This window comes from Carlito syrichta, unplaced genomic scaffold (assembly GCF_000164805.1).
Source record: "Carlito syrichta isolate Samal-C Ts95f unplaced genomic scaffold, Tarsius_syrichta-2.0.1 Scaffold173424, whole genome shotgun sequence".
NCBI classification, from domain to species: domain Eukaryota; kingdom Metazoa; phylum Chordata; class Mammalia; order Primates; family Tarsiidae; genus Carlito; species Carlito syrichta.
In genome coordinates, this window is record NW_007117520.1 from 207,928 (window position 1) to 219,056 (window position 11,129).

General features: G+C 42.3%; 1 protein-coding gene across 1 annotated transcript in view; it reads right to left on the bottom strand.

Annotated features, from left to right (window-relative positions):
• ILDR2 (immunoglobulin like domain containing receptor 2) overlaps positions 1-11,129 on the bottom strand; it is a 65,884-nt gene that overhangs the window by 54,475 nt on the left and 280 nt on the right. The gene's annotated exons all lie outside the window — the stretch shown is intronic.

An 11,129-nucleotide genomic window follows, 5' to 3' on the forward strand; every position in this document is an offset into this window, starting at 1 on the left:
CAAAACTTGGAATTTATTTATTAAAAATTGTGTATTTATTCTTACATGTTTAAACTTCAGCGACCTTCAAAGTACTCTCCAACTCTTTTCCCACTGCTCAAAACAGTTTTTGATGCCTTATAGTGCTTCTGCCTTTTAAAATTTCATCTCTTCCACACTGGCAAAAAGTTTGTCTTTGAGGACTTTTTTCACCCGGGGGAACAAAAAAATGTTGCTCAGGCAAGATTGAGTAAATAGGGAGGGTGGGGCATGGGGGCGGGTCATGCAGTTTTTGGTAAAAAACTGCTGAACAGTTGGGATGGTATGGGCAGGTGCACTTGCAAATCACCCATTGTGAAACTGGCAAACACTGTGAATGACTCTCCAAAAAAAAAAAAAAAAATTAACTGAAGCCGAATGCAGCCTCTCACAACAATGCTAGCTGTACAGTGATGCCTGATACCATTGGGTTCCTAGAATACTTACCTAGTTGGGGAAGCCTGTACTTACAAGGGGCTTGCCCTCCAAAAATAAATCTCATATTTTTCATCCCCCCTCATATTGTTAATTGCTATAGTAAGTTTGTACCACAAGAGGCAAATCAACATATTAGATGCTACCTGGAAAATAGTGAAAATGTTTTTTAGTTTAGTTTAGTTTTGTTTCACTTTAATAAGCAGCGGAGGTATAAAAATAAAAAAGATTTGTCTTGAAGAGGCCTTTTGAAAAACAAGAGAGGATGTACCCAGCTTTACAAATAGCCAGTGGACTAGTGCAATAATTTACGTCTGATTATAAAATAAAGAAAGTTAATTTAATTCCTATTCATTTACTCATTTAACAGATATTTGAATACCTTTGTGTCAGGTACTATAGTTCTGGTAATGAGCAAAGGCAGACATGGTTCCTTTGAATGTAGTGTGGGAGATTTATTATACATAACTACTCTGGCTCTTCCAGAGGCAGAGAAAACCAGGGTGTTCCTTAATTTCAAGGTTGTTGAAGTGTCTCCTACACTTCTTGTAGCTCTATTTGATACAGAACATACTTTGACATTAAATTGATCTGGGACATATGTCAGCCTCACCTTCAAGCAATCCCAGAACAGAAAGTCGAAGGTCACGAGGGTGATGAGATAGAGAGCTCTGAATCAGAAGTACAAATACAAGCCGGGTTCGGTGGCTAGGCCTGTAATCCCGCGCCTTTGGGAGGCTGAGGTGAGTGGATTGCCTGAGCCCGTGGGTTCGAGACCCGCCTGGGCAACTTTGGCGAGACCTCATCTCTACAATAAAAAATAAAAAAATCAGCCGGGCATGGTAGTGCATGGCTGTAATTCCAGCTACTCAGAAGGCTGAGGCGGAAGGATCGCCGGAGCTCAGCAGGTCGAGGCTGCAGTGGCCGGGAGTGGCACTGCACTCCAGTCTGGGCGATAGAGTGAGACTCCAACTCAAAACAAACAAACAAACAAACAAAAAATACCTCTCATCGGACCCTCACTCCTATCCACAGATCAAGCCTTTCAGAGATGATAGCTAATATAAGTGGGGACCAGGAATGCCATTCCCCCTTGGACACCGAGGTTTCACCATGGGCTACCTTTCCTCTGGATCCCATTCCCAAGAGATCTGACTTGAGGCTAGGGTAGTACCCTGAGCAAGGGTCCACCTCTAAGGTCCATCTGAACTCATCACTTGTCAGATGCCAAAAACCAAGTACTTCTTATGCTGGAGTCTATTCAGGCTAATAAGAATATTTAACTATATCTTGGAATGCCAAATAAATAAATAAAAACTTCTCAGGCTCTTTGTGGTGTTGAACAGAGCATTTGATCTAAGAAATCTTATTCATTCCCACGGTTCAACTAGCAGTTATATCTCAGACCCTTAACTCCCTTAAACCTCATTTGCATGTTTAACAAATACTTCAAATTAAGCATGTCTAAACCTCATTCATCATATCTTCCTTTCCCACCGCAACTCTTGCTTATAAACTTGTCCTTCTATTTCTAGGTTTTGCCAATATACTACCAATATCTCAGATAACGACCTTAGCTTTGATAATTTCCTCTGTCCCTGACCACATCCGGTTGGTCACTAAGTCTAAATATCTTTCAAATTTTGTCATTCTCTATTCCCACTTCCTTTAGTCAAGCTTCTATTCCTGCTACTAGACAATAGTCATAACATGCTTTACTATGTGTCAGGGATTGTGCTGAACATTCTGCATACAATATCTTAATGAATCCTCTCAAAATTCTATAAAGAAGGCACATTATTACACCCATATAGATGAAGAAAGCAATTCTCAGCGAATATATGTACCCTGTCTACATCTCAAGTGACACTCACGTTTGAACTCCTGACTGGCTCCAAAGCTCTCAACCATCACTTCACACAGGTCACAGGTCCTCATCACACCCTGGGTTTGAGAATAGCCTCCTAAGTGGTCTCCCTACTTCCAGCCCAATCCACACTACACATTTTTTCTAAGTATTTTTCTAAAATGCATATCAATTATGTCAGTTTCTGCTGAAAGGCCGCCATTCATTCCCCATTCCCTCCAGGATAAAATTGAAATGCCTTGACATGGCATGCAAGGCCTTCTCTCTGACTTAGCCCCAAGCATCCTTTGACTACAAGCATTTTTGTTCCTTCACCTGGGGAAGTATCATGGCATGTGAATAAAGGAGTTTCCAAGAGTCAGAGCGAGCACTGGGTCCTGCATACACAGAAACCAGTATGCTCTGACACCCTGGGAAGGCTGGGCCTCTGAGTCCAGGTATTGGTAACACCACTTGGAACTTGAGTTTCTAACACTTATAAAGAAATTTACAGAAGTGCAGAGAGAATTGTGCTTCACCCTATAAACTAAAGCAGGTATTCTGAAAAGCTGAGAGAGGCACCTTAGGTAAGACAGCAAAAGACAGGGAAAGGAATGAGGTACAGTGAAGGATTATACTGTATAGAGCACACCTGTACAAATTAGACCTCTTCAGTGAAAATACAAATTCAATCAGGTGTCATGCCTGTAACCCCAGCACTTTGGAAAGCCACAGCAAGAGGATTGTTTGAATCCAGGGGATTGAGACCAGTGTGGGCAACATAGCGAGATCTTGTCTCTACAAAAAATTTAAAAAATAGTCGGGTGTGGTGTTGCCCACCTGTAGTCCCAGCTACTCAGGAGGCTGAGGCAGAAGAATTGCCTGAGCCCGGGAGGTTACAGTTGTGGTGAGCCATGATCACACCACTGCACTCCAGCCTGGGTGTCAGAGTGAGAATCTGACTCAAAAATAAATAAGTAAACAAATAGATAAAGTAAAAAAATTTAAAACCTCAACTGAAAGAAGCACTAGATGGCACATCGATGATCATAGGGGGTTTTCCACATATGCAGAGAAGGGAGTCATCATTCTGAGACCACCAGATTATTATTATTTTAATTTTTTTGGTGGCTGCCTTTGACTATCTAATTTTCCTCCTCTCTCCCTCCCTCCCTTCCTTCCTTCCTTCCTTTTTTTGAGTCTGGATCTCACTCTGTCTTTCAGGCTAGAGTGCAGTGGCACAATGATGCCTCACTGCAACCTCGACCTTCTAGGCTCAGGCAATCCTTCTGCCTTAACCCCCCAAGTAGCTGGAACTACAGGTGCACAGCACCATGCCTGGCTAATTTTTTTTTTTTTTTGTAGCAATTAGGTCTTGCTGTATTGTTCATCTTAGCCTAACTCAAAGTGTAGCCTCTCAAAGTGTAGGATTACAGGCATGAGCCACCACATCCAGCTGCCTATCTAATTTTAATTCAGTCAAAAACATACTTTAGAACACTATGCTAAGTCCTAGCAAAACAGATTTAAAAGATCAGTCTCTGATCTTGAGAATTCAAGATAAACTTGGTGTCTAACTATAAGGTCTCTGAGGGCAGGGAACAGGATTTTGTTGACTTTGTACCCCCAGTATACAGCAAAGCCATAGAATATAGCTGAAGCTCAAAAAATGTAGAAGGAATCAGTGAATGAATGAAAAATAAACCTGTGAGTCTGGGGAGGAGGGGTGGGAGGCTTTCTTATCAGGTGGTCCCCAATGCAGAGAATGGATTCTGGCCAATAACTAGGAAAGCTACCTAGGGTGATAAGTGACAACTCAGAGCTGTAGCCCCCATCTCAGTTAATCCCCAGGGGTAGGTATCTGGTCACCAGGCTAGGGAAGATCAGCTCCAAGTGCAGACAATGCCTCCCTGCATGTGGCAAAATAAGGTCCTGTCCCACTTCTCATGTAAAGAAAAGGATTCTATATATGATGAACTGTGTTCTTGCAAGAATAACAAATGCAGGCTCTAAGGCAATGCTGTTCTTATTTTTAGCACATTCATTTTTTTTTCAAAGCAAGTTCCTTTCTCCTCACTAGTTGTAAGCTATTCCTGCCAGTATCTTTGAGAAGAAGATCTACAAGCACAGCCCCATTTTAGAGAAACAAAGATTGCTGCTAAAGGTCATGGAAAATTATCATCATTAGAGGCAAGCATCTTTAGAAATTGTGTGTAATGCTCGCTCATCTCTTAATTCTGTAAGTCCTAAGCAGGATCTGATCTCAAAACTGGTCATTCCCCAGCATATTGTAGCCATCAGACTCCTAAGGTTTTTTTTCATTTGAGTAGTTGAGTACTTATCTGAAATGCTTGGAACCAGAAGTGTTCCGGGTTTTGGTTTTTTTTTTAGTTTGAAATATTTGCATATACATAATGTGATATCTTGGGGATGGGACCCAAGTCTAAATATGAAATTCATTTATGTTTCATATACACCTTATACACATAGCCTGAAGGTAATTTTATACAATATTTTAAATAATTTTGTGCTAAAACAAAGTTTGTGTACATTGAACAATCAAAAACATCAAGTATAGAGTTCTTAAGGTATCATATCAGTGCTCAAAAAGTTTTGAATTTTGGATTTTGGATTTTCAGATTAAGGATGCCCAACCTGCACAAATCTTCCTTTGTCTACCTTCAAGTTAGGTTTTCTTTAAGAAATTCATTCTTTGTTTTTACATTTTTAATGTGTTTTCCCAATTTCCTAAGATGACTTTTTTATTTTTTCATTCTGTTGCCCCGGCTGGAGTGTAGTAGCATGATCACGACAATCATGGCTCATGGCAGCCATGACCTTCTGGGTCCTGGTGATCCTTCCACCTCAGCCTTCCAAGTAGCTGGGACAACAGGCACGTGCCATCATGTCTAGCTAAAATTTTATTTTATTTTTTTGAACCCGAGTCTCACTCCATAGCCCAGGCTGGAGTACAGTGGCACACATATGGCCACTGCAGCCTTAACATGGTGGGCTCAGGTGATCCTTCTGCCTCAGCCTTCCAAGTAACTGGAGCCACAGGCATGCACCACCACATCCAGCAAATTTTTCTTGATTTATTGTAGAGACGAGGTCTCCCCAAGTTGCCCAGGTTGGTCTCAAACACTTGGGCTCAGGCAGTGCTCTCGCCTCTGCCTCCCAAAGTGCTGGGATTACAGGCATGAGCCCCCACACCCATCCAATTTTTATTTTATTTTTTGTAGAGACAAGGTCTCACTATATTGCCTAGGCTGATCTCAAATGCCTGGGCTCAAGCAATCCTCCTACGTTAGCCTCCCAAAGTGCTGGGATTACAGGTATGAGACACTGCACCCAGTCAAACCTAAGACACTTTTGGGGATTACTAATGCTAAATGAAGGAGATGAATGAGGAGGTTTGTTAAATGAAGGAGGTGAATGAGGAGTGACTAGACAGCTCCTCTAGTTTTGGTCCATAGTGCAGACAAGAAAAGAACGATTGTCCATTCTATAGTAGCACTGTCAGGATGAGAACAAAACATTTTGGGAAATGTCAACCAACAAGCTAAGAGTTTAAAGGCAAAGAAAATTCAACTGGACTCTTTTTTTCTTCCAGAAATAGGAAACCAGCCATCTTCTTGATAAACTTGGGAAAATAAATACAATAAAAAGGCTTTCCCAAGAAAAATAGACATTGCCTTGGTATCTGTCTATTTGCTGAGCCTCATTCTCCAACTTTCCCATGGATCTGTGAGTTAATCAACCTCTTTCCAACAAATTCCTTTTCTGCGTAAATTGACCAAAATCAGTTTCTCTTGTTTGCTACTATGGTACCTGATTGCTTGATCCACTTTAGGGTTAGGGTGACCAGATGTACCATTTTGAGATTTAAATAAATAAATAAATAATGAAAATAACAGCATTCTCTTATGTGTTCCTGGCAAGAGTCCCCCAAAGCAGCAATATGTCCCCCTTTTTCAAAGGACCATGGTAAATGCCTGTGATGCCACTGCCCAGGTAGGCTTTGCTCATGGCCTGGTTATTATTTGCTGGCAATAACTGTGGTGCTTATGCACACAAAGCTTGCTATTCATTAAGCATATTTTCTGTGTGTCCAACTGTGCCATGCTTTCCCATTCTCTGCTACCACCACTGTGTAGATAAAAACCAGACACATACCTCCTTTCTGTCTGATTTACCTCATCTTTCACAGATCTGAAATGAGTTCATGGGCAATGTTTAGCTGACTTACATGCTGTTCCAATGGGACAAAGCAGTGCTAAAACAGGTCAGTCTTTACACTGCAATGAACAGGTACTATGGAAACTTTTTTGGTTCATTCAGGTGGGTCAGATTTCTGGGATGGAACAGACATTTGGACAGGAAAAACTCCCCTAAGAAAGCTCTTATCAACCTTTGCCAACTTATCTGCCTTTCCTGACTAGATCTCTTTCCTGAGCTCCAGAATCAGATATACAACTTCACTCTCCAGCAGGATGTTATGCTAGCCCCTCAAACTCACTCCTCAACAGATGGCGGCACTAACCATCTCCTTCCTTTTAGTAATAGAATGTCCCAGGTTTTAATTTGGCCAGCCAAGCCAGGCAAGCACTACATTTCCTAGCTTCTTTTGCAGCTAAGTGTGGCCACGTGACTAGGTTCAGGACAAAAAGGAGAAGTGATGTGTGCAACTCCTAGGTCACCTGTCTATAGACGAGCTGCCTGTCCTGAAACTGCTTTCCTTGGTCCTCCTGGCTGAGAAATGGCTGTGACTGGAGCAGTCTTGGGAGCTTGTTGAAATGGTAGACTTATCCCCACAGATCTGGACTCTCACAGGACAGAGAAACAAACTATTTTGTGTGAGTTACAATATTTTAGGGTCTCTTAATTATTGCAGCTTAGGCTATACTTTAATCAATGAGAAGGAAGAGAGAGAGGGAAGGAGGGAGAGAGAAGGAGGAAGGGAGAGAGGGAGGGAAATCAAGCCTTCATTTCTCTCCTGTAACATGTTTCCCCTCTTGTGTTAGCTCATGTCCATGAATGACATCTCCAGCAATTCCAAGCCCTAGAGGCACATTAACACTCTTCCCCTTCAACCTCCTTACCACCCAAACCAGTCCTACCTCCTCCTCTCTGGTTACCCTGTCTATTTCTCTCATCCCCATGGCACCATGTGAGTTTAGGACCTCATCATGCCCTGCCTTGCTTCCTGCAAGGGTCTCCTAGTTGATTTCTGCTGCAAGTCTTGCCCATGTCTAATACACTCTCCACACTGGGGTCCAAAGGGTATTTCCAAAATGCACATCTGATTGTGATATGCCTTCGCTCTGACCCTTAAAATACTCCCATTGCACCTTCAGGAGCACAAAGCCTTTCAGAGGGGGCCATGCCCTTCCAATCCTCCTACAGTACTAAAAGTTCCAACCACTCTAAAATGTTGGTTGTAATGTTTCAGAACATCATGTCCCACCTTGATGCTTGACCTTTGCACATGATGTTCCCTCTGCAAATTTCCTACTCTTCTGCCAACTCCTACTCATCCCTCAGGACTTGTTCAGCTATCACTACCTCTTAAAGCTTCCTCTTACTCTTGCTATAGTCACAGCACCCCAGAGAATCACATCACTGTTGTCTGAGAACTTCCTATTTAGACATCTTTCTCCTCCATTAATCACAAACTCCAGTATGCAGACTTCTAAAGACTCTGTTACATAGGAGGTACTTGATACATTTGTTACAGAATTTAACTCAGTTGATACACTGTCTTATTTATCACCAATTATTTGTTTCTTCCCCATTCTTGCATTGATCCTTGTCCATATGACTTGCTTTGGTCAATGGAAGGTGAGCACATGTGTCATAGAAACTTTAAAGGCACTTGTGTGGTTTAGTTCTGTGCCCCCCCCCTTAAGCATTTGCCCTCCACGGTGAGAACAACTTGCCCAGATGGTGGCTGCACCTTCATCCTGGGTCTTGGAGTGAGAATACAGTTGGAACTGAGCCAAATCTACCAAGTCTACCCAATCCATAGCCACCTGCAGCTGACTGCAGCATTCATGTAACATGAGTAAGAACTAAATGCATGTTGTTGAGATTTTGGGGTTGTTTGTTGCTGCATCAAAATACTGACAAATACATCTGGTTTGGGTTCATAATAAGCACTGAGGGCCTACTGTGTGCTAAACATTGTGCTAGGAGTTTTATGTGACTTCATTTTAATTATTACAACAACTTATAAGGTAGGGTAGCTTTCCCTTTTAAAGCCAAAGAAAGTAAGGTAAAATATTGAGCCAGCATTCAAATCCAGGTCAGTTGGAGCCTAACCTCCAGGCCCCCGCTGCCTCCCTCTGAGTCTGCCTCCTGATGAGCCAAGGGCACAGAAAGAGTGAGGATACAGGGTCTCAGCAGAATGCAAGGGTCCTACTCTAGTTCAGCACCACTTCCTGTAGGGTTCCAGACACTGAAGGAGAACAGAAGCAGCAGCATGTTCTTCCGAGTTCTTTCTTGTTTCTTGGCCCATAAAGAACTCTAGTCATCCAAAATGCCTCCTTTCATTTTCAGAGAGCCAAAAACTATCTTGGAGACCAAGACTTGAAGCATGCATATGGCACAGCTACATCCTGTGTGGCTCCTGGGAGCACAGCAGCAGCCCCTCATCCCAGATGGGCTCCAACATGCCAGCAGTGTCTGTTCTGTTGCTGGGGCACTTCCTCTGCTCTCTCTTGCTGGAGTACTTCTTGTTCACTCCTTTTCTACAGTATCTCAGAGTTTCCTCAGGAAAAACCAACAGCCATTCTTTCTCACTCTTGTTGCAGTGTTTCCCTGAACTCTGTGAACTCCGAGCCTCAATATCCAATACCCCATAATAGATACCGTGTATGTTCCTCTAAATCAGGAGTTCCAATTTGATCCACCTTAACCAGAAAATAATGCTTCTCCTGGATATAAGCACTTGAAATAACCAAGTCATGTAAAGGCAGTGACTTTATATATTTATGTATTTATTTACTTCTCTATCTATTGCTGTCTCTCTCCCTCCCTCTCTCGTATTTATTTAATGACGAAGAAGATGATGTCTCACTCTGTCATCCAGGCTGGAGTGCAGTGGCACAATCACAGCTACCACCCACCGCCTCAATCTGCTGGGCTCAGATGATCTTTCCACCTCAGCCTTCCAAGTAGCTGGGACTACAGGTGCAATCTTCTCACCTCAGCCTCCCAAAGTGCTGGGATTACAGCTGTGAGCCACTGCACCCAGCCAATTTCTCATTTTTTAATCAGTAAGATATCATGGACTTGGACAAGTCACTTATTTCCTCTGGGCCTTGGTCTTCTTGGGTATAGGTAGGTAAAACCTGCCTTACTTATTTAGAAGGAGCAAATGGGATAATATATATGAGAGCCATTGAACACACACAAAAAGCATAATAGCATGTAAATATACAAGAACAAAAACCAAATCATCATCATACCTTTCTTTAGGCTCCTAATTGAGAAAAAGGAGGCATACACATTAAAATAGTAGGAAAAAGGAAGAGGCAAATGGGTTCTAGAACAAAAGTTTGAGACTAGAAGAAACATTCTAGGCCCATGTTGGTTGGAGTTGGGTTCATCCTAACCAGCCCAAAGTATTTGCCTCACTTTACCAGTCCCCAGTATAACCACATTTAATTTTTCAAAGTGGACTCTATTCTATCCACCAAGCACTAGATGCTACTCCATTTGTTCTTCCAAAAATTCTAACAAGGGCTCTTCCTTTTCAGCTGGTGGTTTTTATTCCAATTATTAATGGCTTGGGAAAAGCTGAGAAAAACTGGATGTCTCTGATGACTCTTCCTGGGTGAATTATAAAAAGGAGAATGGGCCTGTCTCTTTAGCCTTGATTTCCAACTCCTAAAAATTAAATGGAGAAAAGTTCAGAACCCTAGAATCACAGAGATGAAAGTAAACATCAGGCATCACCTCACTTCATAGATTATAAAACCAAGATCCAACCCATCCATGGTTATACAGTTATTTATACAGGAGCTGGGATGAGAATGCAACCTTCAACTTGTAGGTCACGGTTCTTCCCATTAACCATGACCTGATATTAATACTATTAACATCGTACCGAGCACTAAGACTACCAGCATTGTACTAGCATAGTACTTGCACCAAGACTAATAGTGCTAATATACTCGAGTCTGTGTAAACTAGCCACCCAGCAGACTCATAAGTCTACGATGTAAAGAATGATGAAAATACTGAAACAATCTCCCTCTCCTAGTCCAGAGAGAAGTATCAAGGCTGGGGGTGGGGGCTAAGGAGTGGGGAGAGATTGTGATAAGGATTGGAAGAAGATGCTCTGGTGAACAAGATCACTTCCCTGGAGAAAAGTAGAACAGAGGAGGAGAGAACTCAGAAGGTATAAAGAACAGAAAAGGAGATAATGGAAGTTGAAGTGTCAGCAGTCTCTAAAAGTCACTCTTCCTTCTCCAGTGCTAACAACTTTAACTCTCCGTATTCAAGCCTATCCTTACACAGTCATAGGATGTCTACCTGGACACAACCCCAACCAGGTAACAACCACTCCCCGATACCTCTCTCCCCACTACAGGCTGGAGTAGGAGCCCTTCTCCACCCCACAACACCCCACAACATTTAGTGCAGACCTCTAGTATTGCTTTTGCAAATGTTACTCTAAAATGGGTGTCTCCACCACCACACTGAGTTCCTCGAAGGCAAGGACTGTATCTTTTTCACCTTATTACTCCTAGCACAGTATCTGGGACAGGGAAGTAACTTACCAACTGACTATGCATGAATACACATCTGAACTTACCTATCACCT